Source organism: Melospiza georgiana, chromosome 18 (assembly GCF_028018845.1).
Source record: "Melospiza georgiana isolate bMelGeo1 chromosome 18, bMelGeo1.pri, whole genome shotgun sequence".
NCBI lineage: Eukaryota > Metazoa > Chordata > Aves > Passeriformes > Passerellidae > Melospiza > Melospiza georgiana.
Window position 1 is genome coordinate 12,262,578 of NC_080447.1, and position 11,966 is coordinate 12,274,543.

General features: G+C 57.8%; 1 protein-coding gene across 2 annotated transcripts in view; it reads right to left on the reverse strand.

Moving 5' to 3' along the window:
• Positions 1-9,707, reverse strand: part of NOS1 (nitric oxide synthase 1) — a 70,919-nt gene extending 61,212 nt beyond the window's left edge. Inside the window, exons 1-2 of one of the 2 annotated variants that reach the window (XM_058036663.1) lie at positions 9,693-9,707; positions 7,511-7,598 (exon numbers count right to left, since the gene is read on the reverse strand). The gene's annotated coding sequence lies outside the window, so the exon portion shown is untranslated. Of the gene's footprint in view, positions 1-4,596; positions 4,771-7,510; positions 7,599-9,692 lie in introns of those variants that run through there. The other variant, XM_058036662.1, reaches the window with a different exon arrangement.
• Positions 9,708-11,966: the final 2,259 nt, after the last annotated feature.

The window sequence follows — 11,966 nt, forward strand, 5'->3', positions numbered from 1 at the left end:
CCCCTTCCGTTCACCCCACCCGGCACAACCCGAGCAGAACGCACGAAATACATTTTAATGTTGCCAAGACAACTGTGTTGACAAAAATCCCCCTTTTTCTGTAGCTGCCAGAACCAGGGTTTTGTTGTAATTTGGAGTTCAGGACTGAGCAGATTTCTGCACCACGCCTGCCTTTCCTCTTTTGCTGTTTCCTACAATATTTCCCCGGCGCCTGCCGTGTGTGGCTCCAACAGAATTTAGATAAAAGCGTCAATTCTGCCGCTCGCCCCATCTCAAACTGATGTTCTTATTAGGGCTTGGCCCATCTGTAAAACCTCAATTCCGCCACCATCAATTTCCTGAGAGGCTTGGAATTACACCAGTGACTCCGGCGTGACAAATTGGAGCGGTGTTAACACACCGCCACTTTGTCCTGGAAGACAAAATAGGTAGGGAGGAAATAAATGAGAAAATGCCACTTGATGGATGGTCTGGAGGTCCAATCGCAGCATGAGAGGGGAATTGGGGCTCCATTTAGGGAAAAAAACAAAAGAAAAAGAAAATTTCAAAATCACAGCAGGTTGGCTGGGGCTGTAATAGCTCAGGAGCTGCCAGCCAGCATCAATAAAGTCGGGGATGGAGCTCCGAGTCCATCCAGGAATAAACTCCTGGTCCTGTTCAGCCACTCATGTCCCTCCTTTGCTGCTGACACCCCAAAATCCTTCTTGCTTGGCATTAAATTTCCCAAAAAATCCTGTTGGCACTGTTTTCCTAAGGAGTGACTCATGTCCCTGTTTGAAACCCTCAGGAGGAGATTGGGCTCCTCATGGCCCCCAACCCCAGGCAGATCCCAGGAATTCTGTCCCTGAGACAGCTCTGGGATCTCCTGAGTGCTGTCACCACCCCTCTCCAGTAGGAGAAGGGGCAGGGTTGGGATTCCTCCCTTCCCAGGGATGAATCCAACACATGGAGCCACGGCACAGCTCCTGCCCTGTTGGCCCTGCCATCCTCGGGGACGTGCCAGGGGAAAATTGAGGATAATTTGTTCCCCCCGAGTTTCTGTCCATGCCTTGCATTAGCACTTGTTGCCATAGTACCAACAACAGCAGCAAAGTTCTCCAGGGGCCTCCTGGGACCTGTTCCTTGTCCTACAAGGGCTCTGACTCTGATTCCAGCAGGACTCAGGGGGGGAGATGATGTGGAGTTTTCTGCCTCCTGGATTTGCTGAAGGTGCTGACTGTGGGAGAGAGGCTGCTCCAGCCTCATCATCCTGACCCCTCCAGCATCCCTGAACGTGGATGTGGCAAAAACCCCAGGAGTGTGTGTGGGAGAGGAATTGAAATGGACCCCATTGATTCCAGAGGTTCTCCCCTTCCCTATGGAATTTGAAGCAGCCCTAACCCCCATCCTAAACCAGCTTTTCCCCACGCCAAAGGAGAGGATTTTGGCTGCCCAAGCCCCTGCTCCTCTCTGCTGGCATTTGGGGCAGGCTGTGACCCCAGGGCCAGCCAGGAGCCCTGTCCCAGATGTGGCAGGGATGCTCCATTCACTGCCTGGTGGGGATGAAGGATAATCCCTGCTCGGAGGGCACCGAGCTCCCCAGCCTCTGAAAGAGAGACAGAACCTCACGTTCCAGCACGTCTGGAAACGTAAGCATGAAACTCTGGAAAATGGGATTAAGACAAGCTGCCCTAGAAGGGCATTGCTGGATCCTGTTAAGCATTTGGGGATTGTCACGGAGAGGAGAAGCCGTGGAAAGCGTTTCCTTGGCATCAGTGCCCCCCTTTTTGTAGGGACACACACACACACACAACCTCCAGGTTTCCATGCTCCACATGCGGAGCCACCACCCTGGTGACATCTGGGCTTCCCAAAGCCACATCCCAGAACAGAGGGTGACAGCCCAGGGTCCCTTATCACAGACACCCTATCAGGGCTCATTTGGGATGGTGACAGCCCAGTGTCCCTTATCACACACAGCCCATCAGGGCTCATTTGGAACGAGCATGATTTATCCAGCCTGAGCCAGACAGCGGCTCCCAGGCCTCTTCGGGACACAATACATTTATTTTTGGAGGGATCAGATTGCATCTATAGATTTGATTTAACGCACAGATAGGATGGGAGCAGTGGGAGTAGAACAAAGGCATCAGAGCTCGCTCGGAGCCGCCTCTCTAACCCGGCCCCTCGTTAGCGGGGTTGGGTTTCTTTAGGGGAAAATTGATGGTATCAACAAGTATCAAACAATATCCTCGTTCCTCGGGAAAGGTAAATGCTAATCTATGCGAGCCGAGCTCATGTGACTTATCGGTTACTAAAAATAGTTGTTTTCAGGCACTGATTTAGGGAATCTGGCAGATTTCCTAAGCCTTTGTACAGACACACCACTGAAATGGAAAAGACAAAATACACAAGCAGAGCGGGGAGGGGGGGAAAAAAAACCTGACGGGGCCAAAACGGCCCCTGAGGGCGCGGGAGGACCCAGCCCTCCCCGTGAGCAGCCACAGAACGTTAATTCCAAGCGAGGATTCCAAGGAGGATTCAGCCCAAACCCCTCTGCCTAAGATGGCCTCTCGCTCACAGTTGTGGCGCTGGCAGGGGGAATGCACAGAATGCAAAGGGGACGAGGGATTGTCCCTTTCCTGGGCTCCAGGGGGGTGTGATGCTGCTCCCAGAGCGGGTACCTGAGCAGGGAAATGTCCCCTCCCTGCCCACGGCTGCGGGGGAAGCGACTCCGCACCCGGAGTTTGTTTGCAAACATTTGAAACTGCGGAGTCTGTGCCTGAGTTTGTGGCGTCTTTAAGGAAATATACTGGGAAATACGAGCCGGGAAGAAAAGAGAGGGAGGAGGAAATTGCTGATGCAAACCCAAATTCTTTAAATAAGGCTTCCCCACTGAGACCTTGAGCAGAGAATGATAACTAGCAAATGGTGCAGGTAGAAATTCCTGGGAGAGCGATTTCCCCCCTGCTCCCAAAGCCTCCCTGCTGCTTCTGTGTGATCATTCCTGTAGATTCCCGTCTGCCAGAGCCGCTGGCACTGGGGAATGGGGGTGAGGGAGAGGAGCCGGCGTTTGAAGCAGCCAAGCCCCCCATTGCTGCAGCTGCCCCTGCGATCTCCACCGTCCCCCGTGCCAGACAACCACCGGGAAGGGAAAAGGGGGACGGGGGAGATCGGGAAGGGAAAAAGGAAGGAAGGAGACGCTTCCCCTCCATCTCAGCGACAGGCGGATCCGCTCCTCGAGGACTCGGCACATCATTGTCAAGTCGCCTGCCAGAATTCCCTCCCGACAGGGAGAACTTGGAAGCGTCGGGAGAAAATGTCCGCACCCCTCACCCGGGCTTGGGGGCTGAGCGAGCGGGGCAGGGAGCGCGGCAGGACGGGGCAGCGCACACCCGCACAGCCCGGCGCCAGATGTGCCAGATGTGCCGCACAAAGAGCTCCTTTCCCCTCTGCTTTGCCAGTCAGAACCAAAAGGTTTTCCAGTCAGAACCAAGCCGGGGCAGCAGCAGGACAAGCAGGGTTTGTCCCCTCCGATTCCTGCGGCTGCAGCTCCCGCTGCATTCCCGGCTCATTCTGCGGGGTCCTTGGTGGGCAGAGGGACGGGGAACGATCCGGGGTGACCCCCGTTCTCCCTAAAGGACAGGAGCCGGCCCCAACAGGACATCCCCAGGGCTGGAGTGTCCCCACCGTGGGCTGGACTGGGGTCTGGCTTCCACCGCAGTGCCCCGGGGACAGTGAGGACACCCTGGGGACAGCCGGGACGCCCCAGGGACAGGCAAACAGCGAGGGCAGGACCTGGCGAGGGCCACTCCCCACCCCAGAGCGGGGCTCGGTGGCATCTCCCGCGATCCCCGTTGGGGAGCGGAGGCTCGGGAGCTCCGGCGCGTTCAGCACCCGGGACAGCTCAGGCGGGGCGGGCGGATCGGCTCCTCCAGCCGGGACAACGCCGCTGCCCCGGGACAGCCGCCCGCCTCCCGAAACCGCCTTCTCCCGGCAAACGGCATCCCCAGGGGAAAATGCCCATCCCCGGCAGGCTGACATTCTGCGGAACTGCCCCCCTGTCCTCCCCAAAATCACCGCCGCCAACCCCAGTTCGGGGAACGGCCGCTCCCGCTCGCTGCCCTCTCCGCACCGATGGCCCCCGGGCAGAGTCCCGCCTGTCCCGGGCTCGCCGCCCGCCTGCCACCCCCGCGCTCGGTCCCCTGCCCCTGCTGCCCTCCCTCGGGGCACACCGAGCGCCCTCCCGCTGCCCCATCCCGGGAGGAACGCCGCGCTCCCCGCGGGGCCGGCCGCGCTCGGAGGCGCTGGGGGAACTTTGCGGGTGCGGAGAGACGGGGGGGGGGACACCCGCAGCGTGTCCTGGGCTTGGGGAGCGAGTGCGATTCGCGGCTCAGCGGGGCCACCCCGAGCAGAGAGCGCTTCCTCCGGGCACATCCCACGCGTGTCCCCCGTCTGGGGGCACTGCCGGGGTTGGGGTCCCGCCGCCGCCTCCCCTTCCCCGCTCACGGTGCCCGGAGGATGCGGCGGCGCTCCCGACGGGGCGCACGGTGCCGCAGCCCCGGCAAAGTTTCGCGGAGAGAAGCGGAGCCCGGTGCGGGGCTGGGGGGCACCTACCGTGCGGCGGAGAGGAGCCGTGCCCGGCCCCGGCCCCGCGGCCGGCCCCGCATCGCTCCCGGCGGCTCGGCACGGACGGAGCCCGGCGCTGGGCTCGGCTGGGCTGGGCTGGCAGCGGGGAGCCAGTCCTCGCTGCGCCCCTTTATCCCAGCATCACCGAAACGAATCCGCTTTGACGTCCAACCAGGGTTTTTATGGGTGTGGAGCGAGCCGGTGCAGCCCTCATTAGGAGACACTCCGCTCTCCAAATCATACATCTTTTATATAACCTCATTTCCAGCGTGGCTTTTCTCCCCCCTCCCTCCCTCCCCTTGCCGGGGAGCATCGCCCACCCCCCCAACTCCCTCACCAATTAAAGAGCTCACAGACACCCCCCGGCCCCCACTTGTTGCTGGAAGCTCCGCGTCACCCCCCGCGGGCCTGACTCAGCCTGCCCCGGGCGGGTGGGGGGCTCTGCGTGCCCCGGGGGGCACCGGAGCGGCTGAGCGGTCCCCAAATCCCTGCCCAGCCCTGCTGCAGCCCCCACACTCCTGTTGCCAGGCTGGTTATGCTGCAGAAAACCCCGCTCTGCTGCCGGCAGCCCGTGCCCGCTGGTGCCCAGGGCAGACACCTCCATCCCTTCGGGAGCTCCCGGCCCGGCTCCAGGCGGGGCTGGGACATCCCCGAGCCTCAGCGGCCGGAGCTGCCCCTGGGCTGCACACGGGGCAGGGAACAAAGATCTCCTCACCCCGCTTCCCCTCCCGACTCTCCACCTGCCCCCAAGGCGGCCCAGAGCGGACCCAGGCTTGACATCAGCCTTCAGCCTTCGCGATTGTGCTCATTCCCATGGCAACAACAAACACACAATTATAGATATATAATATTATATAAACCCAGCGGGCTCTCGGGCAGGGCTCTGGGGTTCACCTGCTCCCAGCCCAGCAGGCAGCTCCCCTCGGAGCACACAGAGGTGTCCCGAGCCTGGGGAAGGTGCCCAGCCCGTGGGTGCCTCAGCAGAGGCAGGCAAACAAGGCAGGGCACAGCGGGCGGCTCAATTACAGAACTTCCCACGGCGAAGGAAAGGGAGCGGAGCGGCCCCGCTCCTGCCCGGCTCACCGAGAGCTGTGCAGAGGCGGAGAGGACGGGCAAATGCAGCAGCAGAACCGGGGCTGCCTCCCCCGTCCCGCCCCTCCCCACCGAGATCGGGCTCTAACACTGTCTGGGGTTAAGGGAAACGCGATTCTGCCTCTCTAGAGCCAGGAGGACTCATCTAAGAGCAAGCCACCCAAGGACATCTGCTCCGGCCCATCAGCCAGGGAGCAGCGGGCACACACCGGTGACAAAGGACTTTGTGACCCAGGCACGGGCTGGGAAAAGTCCAAACCCTTCTCCTTGCAGGGCTCACAGCTTGGAGCCGTAGAGCTGCAGGGCTCTGTATGCTGGAGCAGTTTTCCTCGGATAGGGGTGCAGGCAGCCGCAGGGCTGGTGGCTCTGATGTCACCTGTTTGAGGGGACTCTGCAGTGCCAAAGCCACCCCGACACACGGCCAGCAGCACCTCCTGCTCCTCCTGCCAGCCGGGCAGATCCATCCGAGGCAGCACAGCCCTGATCTGGGGGAGCAGAGCTCCCTGGGACACTCTGGGACAAGGCTTTGGAAATCCAGCCCTCCCACCCTGCGGCAGGACCCCAGCCCAAGAACCAGCCCTGGATCCCAGAGCTCTGAACTGATCCCAGGAACAGAGCTCTGAACAGATCCCAGGAACAGAGCCCTGAACAGATCCCAGGTTCCCAGAGCTCTGAACAGATCCCAGGAACAGAGCTCTGAACAGATCCCAGGTTCCCAGAGCCCTGAACAGATCCCAGGTTCCCAGAGCCCTGAACAGATCCCAGGAACAGAGCCCTGAACAGACCCCAGGATCCCAGAGCTCTGAACAAATCCCAAGAACAGAGCTCTGAACAGATCCCAGGATCCCAGAGCCCTGAACAGACCCCAGGAATAGAGCCCTGAACAGACCCCAGGAATAGAGCCCTGAACAGATCCCAGGAACAGATCCCAAGAACAGAGCCCTGAACAGACCCCAGGAACAGAGCCCTGAACAGACCCCAGGTTCCCAGAGCCCTGAACAGATCCGAGGAACAGAGCTCTGCTCATCCCTGCACCACATCCCCCCGGGGCACGGCAGCACTCCCTTCCCCACGGGAATGTGAGCGGGACCAGCTCGTTTTGGGATCACCGGGAGCTCTGCTGCCGCCCGGAAATCCTCGGTATCCAGGAGCAGAGTGTCCCTGTGGGAAGGGAGCCCGTGCGTGTCCTGTGCTCCCCCTGCGCCAGGGAGGAGCCCCAGGTCGCCTTTCCCTCCCGCTGGAAGCCGTGAGTCAGCCGGGAAGGCAAGGGAAAGGCTTGGAGGTTCATAAACAACTGAGGAGGCAGAGGGTGGGCTGTGAATGGAGAAGGTGGAGTGAGACCCTCCCCAGCACGGCCGCACCCCTGAGCCCCTTCCCCACCGAGCTCCCGGTGCCACAGCCAAGGCTGCGCCTTCCTGCCCCCATCAAAAAGCGCCTGGGGACAGCATTTCCCTGCAGGGAACGTGTCCCTGCCATCCTGCTCACCCCAGAGAGCAGCCCCAGCTCTGGAGGAAACCCCCCATCCCCACCAGCCTCGTCCATGGAAGTTGCTTTCCCCTTTCCCACAGCTGGGAGCCGATTCAGGCGGCGCTGCCTGGGAAGTTCTCCCCCAAAACTGCTGGGGAGAGGACAGAGCCGCCTCCCCGCCCCTCTCCGGCTCCCCGTGTCCTCTGGAGGCAGCTCAGCGCCGCTCGCTCCCGGCCGTATGCTGCCAGAGGTTAGGGGTAGAAACCGAATATAAACCCAGCGCTTAACGCCCAGATTTCCTCCCGCTGCTTCCCCTGCGCTGCTGCCCTTGTCCCTCACCCACCTCTCTCGGAGCTCCCAGCTGGGGGATCCGCAGGGAATGTGCGGCTCAGGATGCTCGGCCCTCCCTGAGCTCCTCAGGAACGCGCGGCCTCGGCACGGATCACACACACAGGGATCATACACAGGGATCACACACAGGGATCACACACACAGGGATCATACACAGGGATCACACACACAGGGATCATACAGGGATCACACACAGGGATCACACACACAGGGATCACACACACATGGGGATCACACACACAGGGATCATACAGGGATCACACACACACAGGGATCACACACACACACACACACATGGATCACACATGGATCACACACACAGGGATCATACAGGGATCACACACACGGATCACACACACAGGGATCATACACAGGGATCACACACACAGGGATCACACATGGATCACACACACAGGGATCATACAGGGATCACACACACACAGGGATCACACACAGGGATCACACACACACGCACACAGGGATCACACATGGATCACACACACAGGGATCATACAGGGATCACACACATACAGGGATCACACACACAGGGATCACTCACACGCGGATCACACACACAGGGATCACTCACACACGGATCACACACACAGGGATCACACATGGATCACACACACAGGGATCATACAGGGATCACACACACACAGGGATCACAAACACGCAGGGATCACATACACACACACACACACAGGGATCACACACACTGGGATGTCACACACATGGAATCACGTACAGGGATCACACACACACACGGATCACACACACACATGGATCACACATGGATCACACACAGGGATCACACACACACACACACAGAGGTCACACACGGGTCACGCACACGGGGATCACACACACAGATCACACACACAGGGATCACTCACAGGGATCACACACACACACGGATCACACACACGGATCACACAGGGATCACACACAGGGATCACACACACAGGGATCACACACAGGGATCACACACGGATCACACACAGGAATCACACACAGGGATCACACACACACACGGATCACACACACGGATCACACAGGGATCACACACAGGGATCACACACACATGGATCTCACACACGGATCACACACATGGGTCACACACACAGATCACACACACAGATCACACACACAGATCACACAGGGATCACACACACGGATCACACACGGATCACACACAGGAATCACACACAGGGATCACACACACGGATCACACAGGGATCACACACGGATCACACAGGGATCACACACACGGATCACACAGGGATCACACACACACGGATCACACAGGGATCACACACACGGATCACACAGGGATCACACACATGGATCACACACGGATCACACACACGAATCACACACAAGGATCACACACACGGATCACACACACGAATCACACACAAGGATCACACACGGATCACACAGGGATCACACACACAGATCACACAGGGATCACACACACGAATCACACAGGGATCACACACAGGGATTACACACACAGATCACACACACGGATCACACACACAGATCACACAGGGATCACATAGATCACACACACGAATCACACAGGGATCACACACACAAATCACACACGGATCACACACACGAATCACACAGGGATCACACGCACGGATCACACACACAGATCACACAGGGATCACACACACAGATCACACAGGGATCACACACAGGGATTACACACACAGATCACACACACGGATCACACACACAGATCACACAGGGATCACACTGATCACACAGGGATCACACACAGATCACACACACAGATCACACAGGGATCACACACAGATCACACAGGGATCACACACACGGATCACACACACAGATCACACAGGGATCACACACATAGATCACACACACGAATCACACAGGGATCACACACACGGATCACACAGGGATCACACACACAGGGCTCACACACACGGATCACACACGAATCACACACACGGATCACACAGGGATCACAAACACAGGGATCACACACACACGGATCACAAACACAGGGATCACACACAGGGATCACACAGGGATCACACACACAGATCACACAGGGATCACACACACGGATCACACAGGGATCACACACACGAATCACACAGGGATCACACACACAACCTCCGCGGCTCGGGACTTACTGGGCTGCTCATTCCCCGCGGCTGGAAACGCGTGCGGAAGGGGATTAGAGCCCGCGGGCTGGAGGAAGGGCTGAACATTTATATTTATACCAAAGCTTTGGGAGCCGCGGAGCGCGCACACCCCGCACACACGCGCAGCAGCCGAGAGCGGGGTCTGCCACTGCCACTGCGGCGATTTGGGACAAATCCCAGGATTGTCCCTGCCCGTGCTCCAGTTTAGAGCGAGCGCCGATGCTGGGCTTTGCCTAGAGGTGGCAGTGAGCCTTCGCTCTTGGCTCTTCCCTTCTGCCGACCCCCGGCACAGCCCGGGAAGTCCCGGAGCTCTGCCGGGCTGGGGCAGGGTTGCTGTGGGACAGGAGGGACCCCTCGGAACCCACCCACCCCCTGCGGGATCGGGGGATTCCCTGGCATCGTCCCCTCTGCACGGGACAAAGGCTGGGGCTCATCGAAGCCGGGTTTGATCAAATCCTGAAAACCTGGGAGTTCATGGCCAGGGTAGGTGGCTTCTAAAACATCCCTGGGCCAGCTCCTCCTTCCCCGTGACATTTTAGGGGAAAACTCTTTGTCCCCCACCTCCAGAAGCTGTCACAGCCCGCAGTGACCGAGCAGAGCTGCGACAACGCAAAACATCCCAACACAAACCCTGGCATCCAACAAGACACCTGTAAACCCCACCCAAAGCCACATTTATGTCCCAGACATCCCCATCTTGGGGTCAGAGTTGGGAAAAGCTGCTGGAAAGATTCCTTGGCAGCATTTATGTCCCAGACATCCCTATTCTGGGGGTCAGAGTTGGGAAAAGCTGCTGGAAAGATTCCTTGGGAGCTCCTCTCCTCCTCCTCCTCGGCACGAGGTGGGTGATGAAGGGCGATCTCTCTCTCTCACACGTGGGCACACACGCACGCAGCAAATCTAATAAAAAGATATTAGTCGGAGAGAATTTGGCTCCTGGCGTTCAACTATCTCGAGCTTCATACAGACACCAAAGAAATGAGATTATGGGAGCGCACAAACAAGAAATTCCAGGGGGATGAATTCATGTTTCGCCGCTGTTACAGGGCAGGGAAGGACCTGTCTGTCTTCCCTTGCGTTTCTTTTAAAATTCTACTTCAAAATATGAACCCCTTCCCTTCAAAAGTCACGTTTCCTCCAGCCCCAAGCCCTGCCACCTTCCCATCAAAATCCAAATCCCTCTCATTATCATTTTCAGGAAGCATTGAAGGCCTGACAAACACCCCAAAGTTCAAGGACTCCTCGTAAATCCGGGGTGTAATTTAGATTTTACAAAAACCCTGCTTTGAAACCTCTCTGAGCAGCCTGAAAGGGGGCTCGAGTCACTCGTGGGTTATTCAGATGCAAACCCTGTTCTGCAGCACAAGTGGCTGAGCTGAGCCATCCCCAGCAGCTGGAGGTTGGGGGCAGATGCTCCAAAGCAGCAGCAGCAGCAGCAGCAGAGCTCCACGGCTCCACTGGAATCAGCGGAATCGAGATCATTAAAGCCAGCTAAAACCAGCCAGCTCCCGGGATTTTGTGCCATCTGAGCCCCTATTTCCAGCCCCGTTCCTTCCCAGCGGGATCAGGCCCCCCCAAAACGGCACCTCTGAACCTTTAGATCAATTCTTGGAGTAATTACAAAGCAGAAAAATCACTCCTGTGTCACCCTTAAGCACTAAATTTCAAGGTTTAAATTGTTTTTTTGGGTGGTTTTTTTTAACCAAGTGACACATTTCTGAGGGCCGTGGGTTGAAGGCTCTTTTGAAAAGCCCCAAATCCCTAATCCGGAGTGAGAAGTTATCGCCGGAGCACCTTGGGGTGGGTGGTGACAAAGGCAGGAAAGGGCCGGGGCTCCGGGTAAATAGGGCCGGGGAGGAGTGGAGCAGCCTGACGAGCCTGATAAGCCAAATCTGCGCAGCATTCGCTGCAAAAAAACCGGCACAAAGCAAAGCCAAGAGCGCAGAAACAGCTGCTGCCGACTTCTTCATTTCTAAAGAGGAGCAAGGAGGGGGAAAAAATAATATGATAAAAATAATCCAGCACCAAGCAGCGAAGTGCCTGGGTGCTGGCCTGCAGGGAGAGGCTCCAATTCCCTCCGAGACCCAGACAATGAAAAGTATATTTTATTATAAAATAAAATGTATATAAGGTATATATAACAGGGAATTCCCACCAGGAGGAGGGAGCAGTGAGTAGGGCAAGGTGGGACTTTTGGGGTGGAATCTGGAATCTGGATTTATTCCTGGCACGGCTTTAATGGGATGTGGACACTGCTGGAGT